This window comes from Arachis hypogaea, unplaced genomic scaffold, assembly GCF_003086295.3.
Source record: "Arachis hypogaea cultivar Tifrunner unplaced genomic scaffold, arahy.Tifrunner.gnm2.J5K5 arahy.Tifrunner.gnm2.scaffold_91, whole genome shotgun sequence".
Lineage (NCBI taxonomy): Eukaryota > Viridiplantae > Streptophyta > Magnoliopsida > Fabales > Fabaceae > Arachis > Arachis hypogaea.
In genome coordinates this window covers 13,033-33,531 of record NW_027255503.1, presented here as the reverse complement: position 1 = coordinate 33,531, position 20,499 = coordinate 13,033, and the positions used below count along the sequence as shown (strand labels likewise).

Genomic DNA, 20,499 nt, shown 5'->3' with positions numbered 1-20,499 from the left:
TTAAATAAAATAAATCATACATTTATGTGTCTAAGTATGAATGTGGTTTGACTTCAAGGAGCTTAAGTAGGATTTTCAACATGAGAGCGAGTTTTGTCTTTTGGCTTTATAAATTTCGATCTCACGGTGTCAAGTTGTATTTTTTGTAGTAAATTTGTAAAAACTTTTTTTTCGATTTCTTACTTTACAACCTTTACGTTGTTATTAAGCCTCCAAATTATTGATCATTTAATTGGTTTAGCAATTATAAGCATTTGACGCATATAGTGATATAGTCACAAATTTAAATTTGTAAATATTTTTCTCTTTGGTGGAATTTTTGTATTATGTACTTTAATACTTGTCTTTTGTGAGCATGCATTTTCTGTTCTTTTTCCTACATTGCTCATCTTATAAACATGTATTGTGCTAAACTCATCTCGGGGTAAAACTTAGAATGAAGAGAATGTGGCAAGCAACGTGTCCCTATAGACGACGCTATTGTTCAGAAGTGTTTTTGCTCTTTTAAATTTAGGAGTTACCTGTACAAAATTGTAGAGAGTAGGTTGTAGACACGATGTTACCGGCATCTTCCTATTCCGAGTTGCTAATTCTCCGAGTTCGTCATTCCCAATAGTGGGGGTGTTCCTACAAGGACTCCGACGCTCGAGTTAGCATGGACCATAATAAGACATCAAGCATCTTATAATGAGAGTAGCTCATAAAAAGATAAGAGAAGCACATAACATCATAACTTCACAATATATACAGTATTCCAAATACGTATACTAAGGTATGATCTCTAACTTAGTTCTTCTTGCTACCCATGCTAACTCGAGCGTCGGAGTCCTTGCAGGAACACCCCCACCCTTGGAAATGATGAACTTGGAGAATTAGCTACTCAGAATAGGAAGATGTCGGCAACATCGTGTCTCCAACCAACTCTCTACAATTTTGTTCAGGTAACTCCTAAACTCGAAAGAGAAAAAATACTTTTGAACAATAAACTCGGAAGAGCAAAAACACTTCTGAATAATGGCGCTGTTTGTGGGATCCCTCTTTATCAAAGATCATGGCCGAACGACGAATTCAATAGACCGTCAATTTAGAAACTCCATTGAAGAGCAAACATCCAGAAGATGGACACGAGACAGACCTCACACCAAGTCTTTGAAGAAGTCCTTTTAGACTATGAAAATCGTGAACTCATCAATCAAGAGGCTCGTCATTTTGGTAGCCTCAGTGATGACTATCACCATGCCATGCAAGAAATGCGACATATGGTACAAGAGTTGAAATGATACCAGTTGGAACTTCAATGGTAATTGGCTGAACGCTCGTTGTCCAGGCAGTCCCATTCTCAAAGTCGCCCAGCTAAGGAACGAGAGCAACCTCGTGCTGGAAATTATGAACGCAGAAGGGAGCATCGAAAATTTTTTCCTTCTCCCCCACGTCGTAGAGACGAGAGGGTGTCACCCCAACGACACGGCGATTCACGGGCAAGGGAGGAATCATGATACGCTCGGTTTGAAAGGAAGAGGACTCCGCAAAGGAGTCCAACTCCTAAAAGGCATAGGAAATTCCGATAACACGTCATTATGGGTCAGATCCCATTTGCTTCCCATGTCCTTCAAGTTCGATTGCCAAAGTATTTTGATAAGCAAACTAATTTAAAGGATGTAAAATCTATGGAGGAAATCCATCAGATCACATTGGAGTACATGCAAGATGAGGATGTGTCAAAGGTAGTTTCCACTAAAAGAAAGAACCCGACATTGTCTCCTCAAAAAGGCGAAAACCCGGGACAGACCTCAAACTCAAAACCTTCAGTTCTTAGAGTTGGAAAATTCACTTCTTACACTCCCTTAGTGGCCTCACTTGCTGAAGTTTATCAACAAGTCTCTCATAAGGGCATCTTACCGAAAGTAAGGGAGATCTGACCAAGAGCTTCATTAAACAAATCCTACTATTGTGATTACCACAAGTCCCATGGTCACAAGGCTGAAGATTGTATTGATCTAAAAGATGCCCTGGAGCAAGCAATCCAAGATCGGAAGCTTCCCAAATTCGTCCAACACGTACAGCTACCAATACGACATAATAAGGATGAAGATCGGGAAACTAGAAACCCAAGAAGATCCAAACCCCAGAGAGCATGGAAGATACAACTCAGGTCATGGTCAATGTGGTGGTTAGAAGGAGCAGGTTGCCAAATTCTAACAACACTTTAAAAAGAGATGTTAAAGTCACCACCTCGGAAGTCCTCAAGGTAACAAGCATCCCAGCAATCTAGTTCACATCGGAAGACTTTCACATCGCCACATCGGATGAGGACAAGCCCCTGGTTATCACGGCCAGATTGGGTAATGGCATAGTGAAGAGGATCTTCGTTGATACTGGCGCAGACTCAAACCTCCTTTTCAGGATTGCATTTGATGTTTTGGGGTTAAAAGATCAACACCTAAAACCCCATCTCCCAGGAGTTGTTGGCCTGAGAAATCATTACATCAAGCCGGATGGAGCTGTAGATCTCCTTTTTACTTTAGTGGGAGGCACGAACATAAGGGTTGTACAAGCCAAGTTCGTTGTCCTCCAGGATTCTATAGCATACAATGTCATTTGGGGAGGAAGACCCTCAACGATTTGTGTGTATTCATCTGAACCAAGTTCTTGGTCATGAAGTTCCTGATAGTGGAAAATTAGGTCACAACGATTCGAGGAAATCGGGTGTCCGCAGTCAAGTGCAACAAATCCAGTCTCACACTCTGGGATGCGATCAAAGAGTCTACTGGAGTCTTCCTTGTTGACTTGGATACCTGTATTCAAAAGAACCCGAGGCCAGAGCCTAATGGAGAGCTCAAAAAATTCAAATTGGGGACAAGCCAGAAAGGTATACTATGATTAATAAAGAGCTACCTCACCCTCTGAAGTCGGAACTCCATAGCTTATTGAGAGGTAATGTAGACTTATTTGCTTGGGAACCTGCTGATATGCCCAGAATAGACCCAGCATTCATGTCCCATCAATTGGTCATTGACCCCGCTTTCAAGCCGATTGTGTAGCAACGTCATAAGATGTCACCCGACCGAGCAGCCGAGGTCAAAAGTCAAGTCCACTAAATGCTGGGTTCATCCGAGAGTTAACTTATTCTACTTGGTTGTCAAATGTGGTGATGGTAAAAATGTCTAATGGAAAGTGGTGAATGTGTGTAGATTACACTGATTTAAACAAAGTCTATCCAAAAGACTATTTCTCTTTACCCAACATAGATAATATAATTGACTCCTCCTCGGGATATCGGGTTCTAAGCTTCTTGAATGCTTATAGTGGTTACAACCAAATCCCGATGCACAAAGCTGACGAGGAAAAAACAGCTTTCATTACCCCGGAGGGAATTTATTGTTATACCGTAATGCCTTTTGGTTTAAAAATACAGGGGCAACATACCAAAGGCTAATGGCGAAGGTTTTAAACAATAGATTGGAAGGAACATGGAAGTATACATTGATGATATGCTGATCAAAACCAATGAGGATTCTGACCTGATCAAGGACCTCAAGGAAGTGTTGGATTGCCTCTGACTTCACAAGATAAAGTTGAACCCAACAAAGTGCACTTTTGGAGTTTAGGGATGTAAACTTTTAGGGTTGATGGTTACCCAAAGAGGCATAGAGGCCAATCCTGAGAAGTGCTAGGCAATCTTGGATATGTAAAGTCCTCGGAACCTCAAAGAGGTCCAAAGGCTGACAGGTCGGTTGGCTGCGGTGTCAAGGTTCTTGGGAGCCTCTGCCACTAAAGCTAAACCATTCTTTAACTTAATGAGGAAAGATGCTGACTTTGCTTGGACGGAGGAATGTGAGGCTGCTTTCTACCATTTTAAAAACTTACTCTCATCTCTTCCCATTTTGGCAAAATCCAAGCATGGCCAACCTCTATATTTGTTTTTATCCATGACTGAAGAGACCCTGGCTTCAGCCTTGGTCTTAGAAGATCAGGACAAACACTAACGGCCACTATATTCGTTATCAAAGTCCTTCAAGGACTTGAGCTATGATACTCAAAAATATAGAAACCCACTTTTGCATTACTAACAATGGCACGTCGGTTGTGCCAGTATTTCCAAAGTTATCTGATAATTGTACGAACCAATCAGTCGATCAAAAAGGTTTTGGAAAAGCCCGACCTCGCGGGTCGGATGATGAACTGGTCTGTTGAGTTGTCTCAATTTGATGTGCATTACAAACCACACTCAACCATTAAGGCTTAAGCAATGGTCGATTTCCTAGCTGAGACGATGCACCCTGATGCCGATATACCGACATGGGAGCTTCACATGATGGAGCCTCCAATGTCCGATATGGGGGAGTAGGCCTCATCTTGACCAAAAGGGAAGACGTGGTGATTAAAGCCTCCATTAAATTTGACTTTCCTATTTCAAATAATCAAGCTGAGTATGAGGCTTTGCTTGCAGGAGTGGCACTAGCCCGGGATATTGGAGCGATAGACATAACCGAGTTCAGTGATTCATAGTTGGTAACCTCTCTCAAGTTAATGGGGAGTGCCAAGCAAGAGGCCCATTACTACAAGTCTAACACACTACTTCAAAATTGCACAACAAAAGGTAAAAACCTTCAATTCTTTTTCAATCAAACATATACCTAGAGAACAAAATACTCGTGCTGATGTATTGTCCAAGCTTGCAAGCACTAAACCTGGTTTGGGAAATCGTAGTCTAATACAGGAGGTGCTTACAGAGCCCACTGTGACAAAACCCGATATTTTGATTTTTGTTCATCTATTGTCAACATTTGGATGAACCCAATTTGTGAATATTTCAAACACGGGACATTGCCTAATGATCCTAAGAAATCAAGGAAACTACCGCTTAAAGCAGCCAAGTACACTATGGTAAATGGTCAATTGTATAAAAGGGGCATATCCTAGCCATTATTGAAATGCTTAAATGTCAAACAAACAATGTATGTGCTACAAAAAAATCATGAAAGATGCTGTAGACACCACTTAGGGAGAAACTGTTGGCACAAAAAGTCATCAGAGCCGAATACTACTGGCTGACGCTCATCAAAGATGCCATGAAATATGTAAAGAAATGTGATAAGTGTCAACAACACAGCAACCTCTATCAAGCACCACCCCATGAACTCATTTCCGTTATACCGATGCGGCCATTCACTAAATGGGGGTTGGACTTGTTGGGACCTTTCCCATAAGGTCCTGGGTAGGTAAAATACCTTATAGTTGCTATAGACTATTTCACCAAATAGATCAAAGTTGCACCATTGTCTAGCATCAGCTTGTCCAATGTCAGAAGTTCATCTGAAAAGATGTCATAGCGAGGTTCGGAATTTCCGAATCCATTGTTACGGATAATAGAACCCAGTTCATAAACATGAGATTTCAAAAACTCCTGTCTGGCTTGGGAATCCGGCAAATTTTTGCCTCGATGGAACATTCCCAGGTGAACAGGTAGGCCGAGGCCGTAAACAAGATAATCTTGAATGGATTGAAGAAGAGACTAGATGAACATCTTGGTTCTTGGGCTGATGAGGTATGGTTGGTGCTGTGGTCATACCAAATTACGATACACTCTACCACCAACGAAACTCCGTTCAAACTTACCTACGGCAAAGAAGCCGTAATCCCAGTGGAACTTAGAGACCCTAGCCCGAGAATGCTTCTTGGGACATCGGCAACCCATAAAAGCTTGGACTTAATTGAGGAAGTCAGAAGTATGGCCAACTTAGCAAAACAAGCCCTAAAGCAAAGAGTTGCTAAAAGATACAACGCAAAAGTCCGACCCAGAAACTTCCAAGAAGGGGACTTGATTTTGAGGCAAGCCGATTCTAGGGTACTGGGAACTCGGAATAAGCTAGCTTCGACCTAGAAAGGACCTTTCAGGATAAAAGAGGTATTGGAAAAAGGAGAATACAAGCTAGAAACCTTAGATAGCACCGGGGTACCAAGAAGCTGGAATGCAACCCATTTGAAGAAGTAGTTCTCTTAGGTGATCGTAACACTAATAATTTTCTTTCTCTTTATGAAATAAAGGGCACTCTTTTCCTAGGAAACTAGGTTTTTAATGAAACCCCATTTTGTACTATTCAAAACTCCCTATTTTCTCAATTTTCTATTTAGTGTTTGAATTGCTCGAATGATCTCTAAGTCTCACTGTGAATTCGATGTTGCGCGTGGAAAACGCCACCTTACTCGTTTAAAATCGACATCGAGCTAAAAAAAGTAAAGTTTAAAGCAAACGGTTTAACGAAGGGAAAGGATTACGATGATTAGTATAGAATAAAATGCTAAGCATTCAATTACCTCGACATAACAGGAATAAATAACTATTAAATCCCGAAAAGAAACGGGAATGATGCTGCAAAAAGTATCATAAATACCGAGGTACCAACCTTAAAATACTTAGAAAATAAGTAAAGAAAAATTGTATATAAATTACAAAATGGAAACAATTTTTCCATCCACAACCTTTTTGAAGGCATCGACTTCGAAGACATCCAAGTCGGGGGCCTTCATCTTAATCTGCTCCTTAAATTAGTCTTGGCATCAAAGACACCTTTAATAGCTGCTTGCTTTGCTCTCCGGACAAAAAGTTTAAGATCCTCAATCTTCTTCATTAGTTTGGAAACCTGCTTCTTCCAGGTCACCTCCCTCAAATCCGAAGCAGCTTGAGCTGACTTCAAAGTTTTTACCTCATCTTCCAGGAAAATCTGCTTGGCCTGAAGGGTAGTAACCGAGTTATTGAGATCCTTAGCTTGATTGGTGGCCTCAGCAATCAACTTATCTTTGGCAAGAAATTCTGAGCAAAGACTCATTATCTCCACATCAGCGTCTCGGACATAAGTCGCGGAAAGTAGGAGCATCCTTTGGACCCAAGGGAGGGTGACCTCTAGTGGCATCTTAGCAAAAGCTACCCAAATGTCCTCATCCATAAAGTGTTTGTGCACAAACTCGGGAGCCTAAAATCCTTAGTCTAGGACATGCTTAGATGCCGGAGGGATGGAGACAATAGCATCATCCTGGTTGTCATCTCGGGGCCGATTTCGAGAAAGGAGAGTTGGCAGGGGAATTCTCCTCCACAACGAGTATCTCGGGCCTTGCCCCTCCCTACTCCCTTCCACCACCCGAGGCCGAGGTTGACGACTTATGGTTGCAGACGACGAAATCCCGTCACCACCAACTGAGATAGGAGGTTGGAATGCCAACCTCCTCTTCATCTCGGCAATGGCGGCAAGAACTCCAACCATGTCAACTATAAGACATAAACAAAAGATAACTTCTGAGATAAAGAAGACAGAAATAAATGAAGACGCAAAGAGTTGAAAGCTTTCTGATGGCATTCCGAACAGCCTACTTGTTTATAAAAATGTCTCTCAAAATTAATGGATTCTCATTCCACAGCATCATTAACAAATTGATACCGAGGATCTCGTCAGCATTCGCATTGGAAAGTCTGATTTTCGGTGAAGAAAGGAGTAGTGCCCTCAACCCTGTCAATCTTAAAAGACTTTTCTTTGAATCCATGATAGGATTCTTCAAATAAAGTAAAAAATTTTCTGTTTAGGACACCTTGGAAAGAGATGAACCCGTGCCCCCGTGACCTAAATGGAATTGTCAAAGTGAAAAAGACCCTAAGTGAGGGCACGATATCCAGGAATGAGCACAGAAGCTCGAAACCTCGGAAAATCACCTAAGTATTGGGATGAAGCTATGAAGGGGCGCACCTAGTGTGAGTTGTAACACCCTAACTACCAAAGCTCACACTTCCGGCTGCGCGACTCTGATAGTTCAGACATTACAACGACACTTATACTATTTAATACTAAATATGAGCCTGTTTAAAATTTTAAACCGCAATACCGCTCCCAAAGATACTTTCGTCCGATGACGTACATCCATAAATACCATTCAACTTACAACAACTCATAAAGAGTACGTCCATATATATACATAAATATATATATAAATAATATTACAAACAATAATCAATACAATTCCTATCCCTCTTACAGAATATCTCAAGATAAAGGCGAGGGTACAAATAATAACCTAAAGCAATACGGAACATCTCAACAACAAATGAATAAACTCTTCATAACTTCTGCGCCCATATCCTGAAAGGGGAAAAATGTAGGGGGGTGAGAACATCATCCTCGAAAGGGTTCTCAGTAGAGGGTTTTTGGGAATTACTGTAATAGGATACATGAAGATAAACCGTACCAGCGATTAATAATCGTCTTATGCCTCTTTTCAAAAACAACGGCTTATAAGTAAAAAGGAAATCTGAAATCCTTTTCTGAAAGAGGAACAGTTCAATTCTCAAAAACTCAAGAACCTTTCAAAACGGTTTATCTGTGCTGAACCAAAATAGTCTTTCATATTTTATTCCAAACCAGAAACACAAAACCGAAATCAACCATCAGTTCATCTCTTCCCAACCACGGCCCTAGGCCCAAACAATCCAACCAACAACCAATCACCACAATCCAACAGATTCCCAGATGCAAACACAGATAGGAAGTTCAAGCACAAACAAACAGTTATTACAAGTAGAACAGTTAGCAATTAATCACATAGGCAAACCAAGTATAAAATGCACACCCAACCAATGTCACACAAATGCATATGATGCATGCCTGTCCCTAGTGGCTGATGATATCATCTATCGGTTACCAAGCCAACCCGACATGTCCGGTAGCTAACCCGGACACAGTCTCTCTGTTGTGCTTTATTATCATTAGAGGGTATCTGCGCCCTGTCGCCATTAGAGGGTATCTGCGCCCTGTCGCCATTAGAGGGTATCGGTGCCCTGTCACCCTTACAACCAGAGAGAAAACACAAGCATACTCGCATACAACATTCATCTCAGCCATCCGGCTTAAATTCACAATTCATTCAATTGCATTACATGCTTTTGTACTCAACCATGGATCGCCATCCATCTTAGCCATCCAGCTCACGGTTCAATCCAGAACTAGCCAATTTATCAATAAATATAGCCCTTCAGCTTAAATTCATAATTCATAATCAGCCATACGGCCCACAACTCATTCGGCAATCAGGCATAGTTCAATAGCATACACAGCCATTCCGGCTCATAACAAAATAGCACTTCCACCATTCAACATCATCAAATTCATACATCGGCATTTAAGCCATAAATCACTTTTCTCAATTCATTCACTTTGAAATCAAGTTTCAACTCTTTTCAGCCTTGGCTTTAAAGATCTCATTTCTCAAATCATCTCAGGCTCATAAGCCACTTTTACTCAAAGTAAGTTCCCTTTTTAAAACAAAGCCGCTCTCGGCATCCTCTTTCCAAGACTTCCAAAACCATGGAAAGTTAAAGATTCAATTTGGGAACAATCAAAATCACCCATTCCACAATGGGATTTTATAACAAAGTTTCTCGGCAGAGTCCCAAGTCTTTAGGGGAGAATAACATAACTCATTTCGCCAAATTCATTTAAAATCATTAAAACATTGGCTTTCTGATTTGAGTAAGCAAATAGGATCTAAGCCAAACCGAGTCACGTAATCATTTACTTCTTTCAAAGCCGTTTCCTTTACTTAAGCAAAACCAACTTCAACCCCCAGGATAATTTCTAGAACGTTTCAACTGTTCAAGGTTTGTTTTAGTCTTGCAAGAATTCAGAATTCAAGGAGTACTTAAAACCTTTCTCAAAACATTTTAAAATGAAACTTGTCAATAAACAATCAGGTCTTTTCAAAATCATTAAAACTCTTTAATTGAAACCCCCAAGTCAAATTCAAAGGCATAAACCCTTTTCACATTCAAATAGCTTTAAAACACAAGTTTCATCTAAATAACTTTCTCCTGAAAGAGATACAATGCCTTCCTTAAGAAGCAAGACTAAATCACAATTTCCTCTTTAATAATTCATTTCAAGAGTATGAATCATCATTTTCTTGATAATTCAAATAAAATTGTAGAAGTCTTTAACTCATCATTTGCCCGACAACATTTCAATAAAGACTCGGATTTTATAGAAATTTCGGCAGCACCTCCCCTAAAACTTGGACTTTGCCACCCGGTTCGGGTCCCAACTAAACCGTTCCTCATTCCTTTTCAACAGCTCAAAACCAGAAATCAATTCAAAGCAAGCTAAATCCAACAATTGCCTCAGTGGCGTATCTCAAGGAAACCATTTCAAAATTCAACCCAATATCAACCGATTTAACTCATTTCCAAAGCTTTAAAGAATCGGTTCAGCAATAAATCATTTGTCCAAAACCAAGTCAATTAAAGTAAACCAGGCTGAATTCAAGAGTACATTCTATTTTTCACATTCCCAAGAAAATTAACTCAAATCAATCCTCAGCGGATTAAACTCGATTTCAAAGCTTTAAAGAATCAACTTCAAAACCTTACATTTCACAAGCCGCACAACAATTCAGCCAAATCAACATCCATAATCATTCGAGTCAATCAAATAATACATAAGGCAGATACAATCACCAAATACACAATATCTCACATCAGTACCCATATGTAATAATTCCAATACATAAAACACAGTTTTTGGAAAGCGCCCGTACCTCAAAATGCAAAACCATAGCCCAAATGCCTCATCAAGTCCTTTCCGTCTCAAACCGAACTGACGAAAACTAAAGCCTCAGCTCCCAGCCACTTTTGCAATAACCATAGCAACACTAATCGCAACATATAATAATCAGAACTCGATCCCACGTTACCAAGACTCATTCATTAACCAAACACAACAGAATACTAACGCGAGATTATTCGAAACATAATTTCTTACCGAAATAATACAATAAGGCAGCTGCGATTCCGAACCGGCCCCGGCAACAGCTCTGGCGGCGGCCAGAAGCTTCGGTGGATCAACTATAAAAACCGCGCAACATTAAAACCTTCTCGAAATCCAAAAAGGCAGAAACTTCAAATAAAACCCTTACTGGCCACTTTTTCCGGCGACGGCAGAAGTAGTCAGAAGCTCCGACGGTGGAACTTGGTCGCGGTAGTGGCGTTTCCCAGCGCCAGGAGCACGGTGGCACGACTGATTTCTCCCCCGGAAATGGCTATGACAGAACCAGCTTCTCCCCCTTCCGTTCACAATCCCAGCGGCAGCCACAGTGGTAGTTCTGGGCAGCTCCGGCGACAGTGGGCTCCGGCAACTCGCAGAACCCCGAGGCAGAGACAGACAGCAACTCCGGCGGCGCCAAGCTCTTTCTTGGCGAACCGAAGCAGCAGACTAGGGGGGTTTCATCTCGCTTCTTCTTCGCTGCTGGCAAGGACAATGACTACCCAGCTCCGGCGACGCGCAAGGTAGCTCCCCACTCTCTTCACCGCGAGCTCCCTCTTTGCGTGACGCCTCCCTTTTTGGTCTCTCGCTCCCCTCTGGTCGCGACATGAACGGCGGCAGCAAGGAGGGTTCGACGGACCCGAGCAGCGCGGCGGCAGCGAGCTAGGCGACTCCTTCCTCCCCTGCGCGCGCGCTCTCCCTTCTTGGTCTGTCTCTTTCTTCTCCTCTGGCTTCGCGCTCGCCGGCAGCGCCGCTGGGGATCACAAAAACAGCGGCGGCGGTGAGGAAGTAAGCGCGGGGCGGCAGCGACGACTGGGTAGTGGTCACGGCGCAGCCCTTTCCTCTCTGCCAGACCTCCCTTCTCAAGCTCCCTCCCCCATGATTTTCTGTTTCTGTTTCCTTCGTTGGGTTGCAGGTTTGCTGAAGGGAAGAAGAAAGGGTGGCGGCTGCTATGCTTGGAAATTAGGGTTTCATCATTTTGAAAACTAGGGTTTGTGTTAGGCTAGGGGTAGTTTAGTAATTTCAAATAAAAGTAGGGAATAATATGGTAATTGAAACTCAATTAAATTCAACACTAATTATATATAGAAAATACTATTTGTTCATCACTTTCACAAATTATTTTCAATAAAATGTCCAAATCAAATAATTAGAAATAGTATAATTAATTTCTCTATTTTCCAAAATAGCTGTATTAATATTTAAAATATTACTTATCCAAACCAAATCATATAAAATACTTATTATTTTATAACTATCAACTTTATAATTCAAATATAGAAAATAATCCAATAATTATAAAACTGGATAATAATCATAACTCGCCTCAAATTCGATAAATCAAAACTTGTCTTAATTATCCTTAATAAAATAATCTCTGAAATTAAGGCTATAAATAACTATATGATTTGAGACTTGATCATAATAAGACTTTTCAACGATTCTGGGTCTTACATGAGTCAAAATACTCACTTGAAAATCGAAAAAGGGTAAACGAACCTGATCCCGGAGAACAAAGTCTCATACATCCACAACCAATCCGAGACAGTATCGGCGTGCTCATTTACGTGGAACAAATGGTCCCCGAATCTCAGGACAGAGAAAATATACAAGTTGCTAATATCAGAATAAAAAATAATTCGAACTTCTCGTAGATTACCAAGCTCATACTGTTTGATAGTGGAAGGAGTGGTTTTAATCTCCTCGTACACCCAACCGTAGATTTTTACCTCGAGCTTGCTATTTATCCTTTGAATAGGGGCAGGTCGGGGTCTCGGCAAATTCGCACTGCCACAACCACGAGCCACAATGACCTTTTTCCTAGCCATCACCTATAGGGGCACCACTACTACCTCACTACTACTATCAGGAAGCAAAAATTCTAACACTACAAAATTTTGGCTAAGAAAGCAAAAAATAAAATTCAGGAAACACAAGAATAGGGGCAAGTAGAATCACTAAATTATATGGAAAAAACTTAAACAGTGGTTCCCCAACTACATTCAGCCTAATCAAAAGTAAATAACCAAAAGGAAACATGTGAAAAATTGCAATAAGCATCAAACAAGTATCCATAGAACAGGAAGAATAAACGAAGATTCACAAGTGGAAAGCTCCAAAAAGGAAAAATTACATGCAAGAGCAAAGAGGTATCAGAATCACTAACCTTAAAAAAGTTAATAGAAAGGGTATCGACAACGATGAACTTAACAAAGACAAAGAAGAAACTGCTCGAAGAAGAAGAGGAAGACTTCGTTTGCGCGAAGTGGAAGAGTTTTTGGAGAAAGTGGGAGAGTGTTGGTAAACATTGGAAATGAAAGGTAAAGTGAAGAATAAAAGTTATTTAATTTCAAATTAATGTTGCATTTATTGCAGAGAGAGAATAGAACTGACAGTTCGTGGAATGGGGGAATCATAACCGTTTTTAAATTAAATAAACCTTTCAAAATTTCGATCTAAAGGAAGGGCTTAACTCATGAACTCGGATACCTCTGACCCGATGGCCCAGGTCCAAAACTCCGAGTTGGGGCACTATTTCGAACAAAAGCAAGCATAACCGACCAAGAGATTAAAGTTGTAACCGACCTTATGGGATAACGGCCGGATACCACAATGGATATGCCACCATAATTTCGTAACCACCGAATCCCAACAAATAATGTGTCGTAATGAGCATTTAATGTCAGAAAAAGGCAACCCAAAAGGACAAAGACTAAAAAGGAGAGGCAACCACCAGGTAAACACACGAAAACTCACTTATAACCTCACAAACTTTAGTATCGGAGTGTCTTGCAAGTTGTCCACCCGGCCTGGTTCTGCATTTGACGAAGTTGGGATCTCCTACCTCCACCTCTTTAGATCGTGACCACGCTCCGAGCACGAACACAATATTTGAATGAAATTTGCTTATACATGATTTATTAGATATTTTTAAACGTGATCAACCACCTATTTGATAAATAAATAAATAAATAAAAAGAAAATTGTGCTAAAAGACCTATTAACCAACTTTGTCAATGTAGCAACCTCGTCAAATACGCGACGGGGACACGAACCTGATGTAGGCTAATCACATTCTTATAAATGAACATGAGAGGCAAAGCATCAACCATGAATGAGTAACTCCATTCATCTTTAGAGGTAGTGAGCAACATCAATCAACTTAATTCCTTAGAAATTAAACATTCGTGAAAAAATCTACATAGACCTCATCGTTTAAACTTTAGAGTCTATGCTCCATTAACCACAAACCTTGATGAGGAAAGCATTATCCAAATAAGCTCATCATGAATTGCTACCAAGAAACGAATAAAATTTAACAAAAATACACTAGATGATGAATATGCAAGTAATCCTTTAATCATAAAGGAAGAGGGGAGTCATTATTGGTGATAAGGATAGTTTTCTACACCATCGGGAGGTCAAGCTTTGTTTGCACTGAATTTGCCAATGCATTAGTTGTTAACTCCAACAAGCTCGGGATAATGAGATAGTTGGCAGCCTACAAAAGATTTGAAACTCTTAGAGCATGTACACTAGAGTTTTTCAGCAAATATGCACATCTTTTCCAAAGCTGAGCTGACATCTACCATTTAATAATTAATGTCAAGAACAAGAACTGAGTATGTATGTGATATATCGTTAATAAACTCACCTCATTCAAATTGGAAAGAATATTTTTGTTCCGCTTCAAGTAGAAAGTGGCCTATCTCTTGAAATGATTCACCACGATCCCACGAAAATTCTATTTCTTTTGACAGAAGTCAAGGATCTACGAAAGAATATCTCTAACAATGGGTACCTCGACCTCATGCAAATTAGAATTAAAATCAATATGGTCTTGCACAAACAGGGATTTAGCAGTTGCAACCAGGGGCAGAATTTAGTTAAGACAAGGGGGGCATGGCCCCAAACTTTTGGTAAAAAAATTAGTAATACTTTTTCAAAAAATAAAAAATTAGTTCAGCTGACTCAAATACTTCGCTATGACTTAAAATACCAAAGTTCAATCTCCAGGAAGCTGGAGCCCTAGATTTTACACTGCAACCTTATCAAGTACATCATCCAAATCTGGCTGCAGATTTTAAATTGAAGACTGCACTAATCAACTTGATGCCCAAGTTTCATGGCTTACCTGCTCAAGAGCCTATTAAGCACCTTAGGGATTTCCAGACAGCCTGTTCTACTGTTAGGCGTAATGGTGCAGATGAAACTTCTATTCTATTAACTGCCTTTCCATTTTCTCTTGAGGGGAAGGCAAGGGAGTGGTACTACTCCCAACCTGAAGCGACTGTTACCAACTGGGATACACTCAGGAGAGAATTTTTGGAAAAATACTTTCCAGCTGAAGTCACAGCTGAGAAAAGAGATCTCCTGCATTGTTTAAGGTACTCAGAGACTCTCTATGAATACTGGGAGTATTTTAAGAACCTTCTAGACGTATGCCCCCATCACATGATTGACAGACTAGTGTTGATTAGCTACTTCACTCAAGGCATGAATCCCCAAGATAAGACTACACTGGATGGTGCTAGTAATGGTTCTATGAAAAAGTACAGAACCGCAGATGAAGCATAGCAACTTATCAGCGACTTAGCTGAGTCTACTAGGAATCACAGGCCGAGGTGTAGCCACTCAAAAGTTGTTGCAGAGGTTTTCTCTAGCATTGAGACTACTGCTCTTACACAGAGTATATGTGAAATGACCAACCTACTGAAGCAGATGCAGTTAAACCAATAACAACAAGCTCGACCTCACCCACCACAACAGAGCCAACAGTTAGTTCCCCAAAGAGTATGTGGAATCTGTGCTGATTATAGTCATTACACTGATGAATGTTCGCAACTCCAACAGGAAGACAACACTGTGGCAGCTACTCATAACTTCTATGCCCGCCCGAATCAAGGATACAACCAACAAGGCGGCAATTACAACCAAGGTGGAAACCATAACCAAGGATGGCAGGATAACTCCAACCAAGGTTGGAGAGATAATTCTAACCATAATTGGAGGGACAACTATAACAGAAGAGGCAGAGATAACAATGGAAACCAGAGGTGGAATAACAACATTAACAACAAACAGCAGAATCAAAACTAGCCTTACAGAGCACCTCACCTAAGAGAATCTCAAGGATTCCAGCAAAACCAACAGCAGGTTCCTCAGATCACTTACTCCAATTCCTCATCAAATGACGAGATGCTCCGTTCTCTTGCACAAGGGCAACAAAACATGCAGACGCAGCTGAACTCTACTTTAAATGGTATGACTGCCATTTTACAAGCTCTCGTCTCCCGGTTAGATTCATCACCAAATTTCACCAATCAACCTTCAAGCTCCAGTGGAATTCCTTCTCAACCCCTACCTAATCCCAAAGGTGGCATTAATGCTATCACTTTAAGGTCTGGAACTACGTTGCAGGAGAGGAACCAGGAGGAGCCAAGCCTACCAGAACACGCCCCAACTGAGGATGTAGTGGAAGTGGAAGATGCTGAAGAGGAAGAGGACGTACAAGACATAGTTGAAGAAGAAGCAGCTCAACCACAGAACGAAACACCAAAGGATGCAGAGGCTGTACAGGACGCCATTCCTATCCCATTTCCACACCTGGCAAAGAAATCCAGGAAGCAGATGGAACTTGATCCCAAAATGGTAGAAATATTCAAAAAGGTTGAGGTAACTGTTCCCCTTTTTGATGTTATTCAGCAGGTACCTAAATACGCAAAGTTTCTAAAAGATTTGTGCATACATAAAGATAAAATTAATGAATTAGAAACTATTCCTTTAGGTAGTTCTATATCTTCTTTAATGGGGGATATACCTGAAAAATGTAGTGATCCAGGTCTATGTATGGTTAACTGTACCATTGGAGGTGTAATTTTTTCTGACTGCATGTGTGATTTAGAAACATGTGTTAGTATAATGCCATTGTCTATATATGATACCTTGAGGCTCCCTCCCTTAAAAAGGTCGGTAGCTCATTTTGTGTTAGCAGATAAAAGCATTATTACAGTAGTTGGAATTGCTGAAGATGTATTAGTGAGCATTAAGGGGCTCACATTTCCTATTAACTTCTATATCCTGGAAATGCCCCCCTAATGACTCAGGAAGACCATCATCAATCCTTCTTGGAAGACCATTCCTAAAGACTTCAAAGTTCAAGCTGGATGCATTCTCAGGAACTTACTCCTTTGAGATAGATGGCAGAACAGTGAAATTCAGTTTAAATAAAGCTATGAAGCACCCTCCAAAAGATCATTATATCTTCTAGTGTGACATTATTGATGAAACTGTAGCTGAAGTTCACCAAGAAGAAATGGAAGAGAAGCACATGGAGTAAGGTCCAAGTGTGGGGACACTTTCTGAAAATAATGAAGACCCTTTACCATTATCACCAGCTCCGGATGATCCAAAGCCTAGCTATGAGCAGAAATTGGAATTAAAGCCTCTTCCTCCACACCTCAAGTATGCTTATCTTGAGGATAAGCAGAAGTTTCCAGTTATCATTGCAAAGGAACTCACCTCTCAACAAGAAGAGCAACTACTCAGTGTGCTGAGAAAACATAAGAAGGCAATTGGATGGAGCTTGGCGGATATAGTAGGCATCAGTCCCAAGTTTGTGAACACAAAATATTCTTAGAAGAGGGAGCAAAGCCTGTCCGTCAATCTCAAAGAAGATTGAATCCTACCATCTTAGAAGTTGTCAAGAAAGAAGTAACCAGACTATTTGAAGCAGATATCATTTACCCCATCTCAGACAGTGAATGGGTAAGTCCAGTACAAGTGGTGCTCAAGAAGTCTGGAGTCACAACAATAAGAAATGAGCATGGAGAGCTCCTGACAACTAGAGTGCAGAATTCATGGAGAGTTTGCATTGACTATAGGCGTCTCAACCAAGCCACTCGCAAGGATCATTACCCCTTGCCATTCATTGATCAAATGCTTGATCGCCTGTCAGGTAAATCTCATTATTATTTTTTAGATGGTTATACAGGATATTTTCATATTCATATAGCTCCTGAAGATCAGGAAAAGACTACTTTTACATGTCCCTTTGGAACATATGCTTATAAAAGAATGCCTTTTGGTTTATGCAATGCACCAGCTACTTTCCAAAGGTACATGATGAGTCTTTTCTCTTATCTCATTGAGAATTGTATGGAGATTTTTATGGATGATTTTAGCGTGTATGGAGATTCATTTAGCCTTTGCTTGGATAGTTTATCTAGAGTATTAGACAGGTGTGTTAGTACAAATCTTGTGTTAAATTTTGAAAAATGTCACTTTATGGTAAAACAAGGAATTGTACTAGGACATGTTGTGTCTAATACTGGCATTTCCGTAGATCCAGCAAATGTGGATGTTATTTCTAGTTTACCTTACCCCTCTTCCGTGAGGGAAGTCTGTTCGTTCCTTGGCCACGCAGGTTTTTACAGGAGATTCATTAAGAACTTCAGTAAGGTAGCACTGCCTTTATCCAGACTGCTGCAGAAAGATATTGAGTTTGAGTTCAGTGAGGATTGTATGCAAGCATTTGATAAGCTGAAGATCGCCCTGACTCAAGCCCCAATTGTGAGAGGACCAGACTGGAGCCAGCCATTTGAAATTATGTGTGCTTCCAACCATGCAGTAGGAGCGGCGATGGCTCAGCGCGAAGGTAAGGATCCTTTTGTAATCGCTTATGCATCTAAGACTTTAGATGCTGCTCAATCTAACTATACTACTACTGAAAAAGAGCTTCTAGCTATTATTTTTGCTCTGGATAAATTCCGAGCCTATTTTCTTGGTACTAAGGTAGTAGTGTACTCAGACCACCCAGCTCTAAAATATCTATTAGCTAAAAAGGAGTCCAAACCAAGACTAATACATTGGATACTGCTGCTGCAAAAATTCGATTTAGAAATTAAGGATAGGAGTGGTAACCAGAATTTAGTGGCAAACCACTTGAGTCGCCTTGAGCACATTAAGCATAACTCCACTCCTATAAATGATAATTTTCCTTTTGATAGCTTACATGCAGTATCTGAAGTAGCCCCTTGGTATGCACCTGTAGCTAATTATCTAGTTAGTCACACTTTTCCTCCAAATTTTACTAAGCATAAAAGAGACAAGCTGAAAAGCGAGTCTAAATATTATATATGGGATGATCCATATTTATAGAGGTGTGGTACTGACCAGGTAATTAGATGATGTGTGCCTCAATCAGAATTTCAGTACATTTTAGAGGCATGTCACTCATCTGAGAGTGGAGGACATTTTGGCCCTCAAAGAACAGCTAGAAAAATTCTAGACTGTGGATTCTGGTGGCCTACTCTTTTTAAAGACACTACTGAATTTTGTAAATCATGTTCCCCATGCCAAAGGTTTGGTAATATATCCAAGAGGGATGAGATGTCTCAACAGATTATGCTTTTCTGTGAAATTTTTTATGTTTGGGGCATTGACTTCATGGGTCCATTTCCAAATTCTAATGGTTACTTTTATATACTGTTAGCCGTAGATTATGTTTCTAAATGGGTGGAAGCAATTCCTACCCGTACCGGTGATGCTAACACGGTTGTTTCCTTTGTTAAAAACCATATTATTTGTCGCTTTGGATTACCATGAGCAATCGTGAGCGATCAAGGCACTCACTTTTGTAACAGGAGACTAACAGGATTACTGAAAAGGCATGGGATAGTTCATAAAGTATCAACAGCTTACCATCCCCAAACCAATGGGCAAGCAGAAGTCTCTAACAGAGAAATAAAGTGTATTCTGGAAAAGATAGTAAAACCTCATAGGAAGGACTGGAGTGCCAGGCTACAAGATGCACTCTGGGCATATAGAACAGCGTACAAAACACCCATTGGGATGAGCCGCTTCCGCTTGGTATACGGAAAGGCTTTCCACCTTCCAGTAGAGGTGGAACACAAGGCTTTCTGGGCTATGAGGGAGTGCAACATGAACTATGAAGAAGCTGGTGCTGAAAGGAAGCTGCAACTAGCAGAACTGGAGAACCTTCGCCTAGAAGCATATGACAACTACAGGAGATACAAAGAAAAGATGAAGGCCGTCCATGACAAGCACATAAAAAGGAGAGAATTCAGACCAGGGGAGTTAGTTCTTCTTTATAACTCCAGACTGAGGCTTATGCCAGGTAAACTGAGATCGAGATGGGAAGGTCCATACAGAGTAGAAAAGGCAGAGCCATACGGAGTTTTCCACCTGCGTCATCCTTCTAGCTCCAAATTTCTAAAAGTGAATGGACATCGCCTGAAGCTTTATCATGGTGAGAAGACGAAGGATCAAAAGGAACTAGAGGTCTTTCTCTTGGAAGACCCACCAACAGAAGCAGAATGAGTCTGAAGAGCGTCCAACTTAAGGAAGTAAAAGCAAAGTGTTAGGTGGGAGACAACCCACCATGGTATGATCGTTCTGTTTAAGTCTTAGTTTTATTTTACTTTATTCTATCTTTATTTTTGTTAATGACTCTTCTCATAATCTCTGCATAAAGTTGCATATAGCATGCATTTACATTTGCATATTGCATTTATTAAAAAAAAACGCACGCAATGCGTAAGCGTCGCTGACGCGTCCGCGTCATATGTGCGTTCTGAAGAAAAGATAATTAAATAGAAAGTCACGCAAAAGCGAGGCTGGAGGCGCGCCTTAGGCACAAACATGCCCACGAGACCGCGTCACCCACGCGGCCGCGTCA

At 40.7% G+C, this 20,499-nt stretch overlaps 1 long non-coding RNA gene across 1 annotated transcript; it reads right to left on the bottom strand.

The window, feature by feature from the left end:
* Positions 1 to 13,957: 13,957 nt before the first annotated feature.
* On the bottom strand, positions 13,958 to 14,804 carry LOC140183443 (uncharacterized). Its single transcript, XR_011879422.1, has 2 exons — positions 14,455 to 14,804; positions 13,958 to 14,301 (listed from the first exon to the last, which is right to left on the bottom strand). It is a non-coding gene; the product is annotated as an uncharacterized lncRNA (long non-coding RNA).
* Positions 14,805 to 20,499: the final 5,695 nt, after the last annotated feature.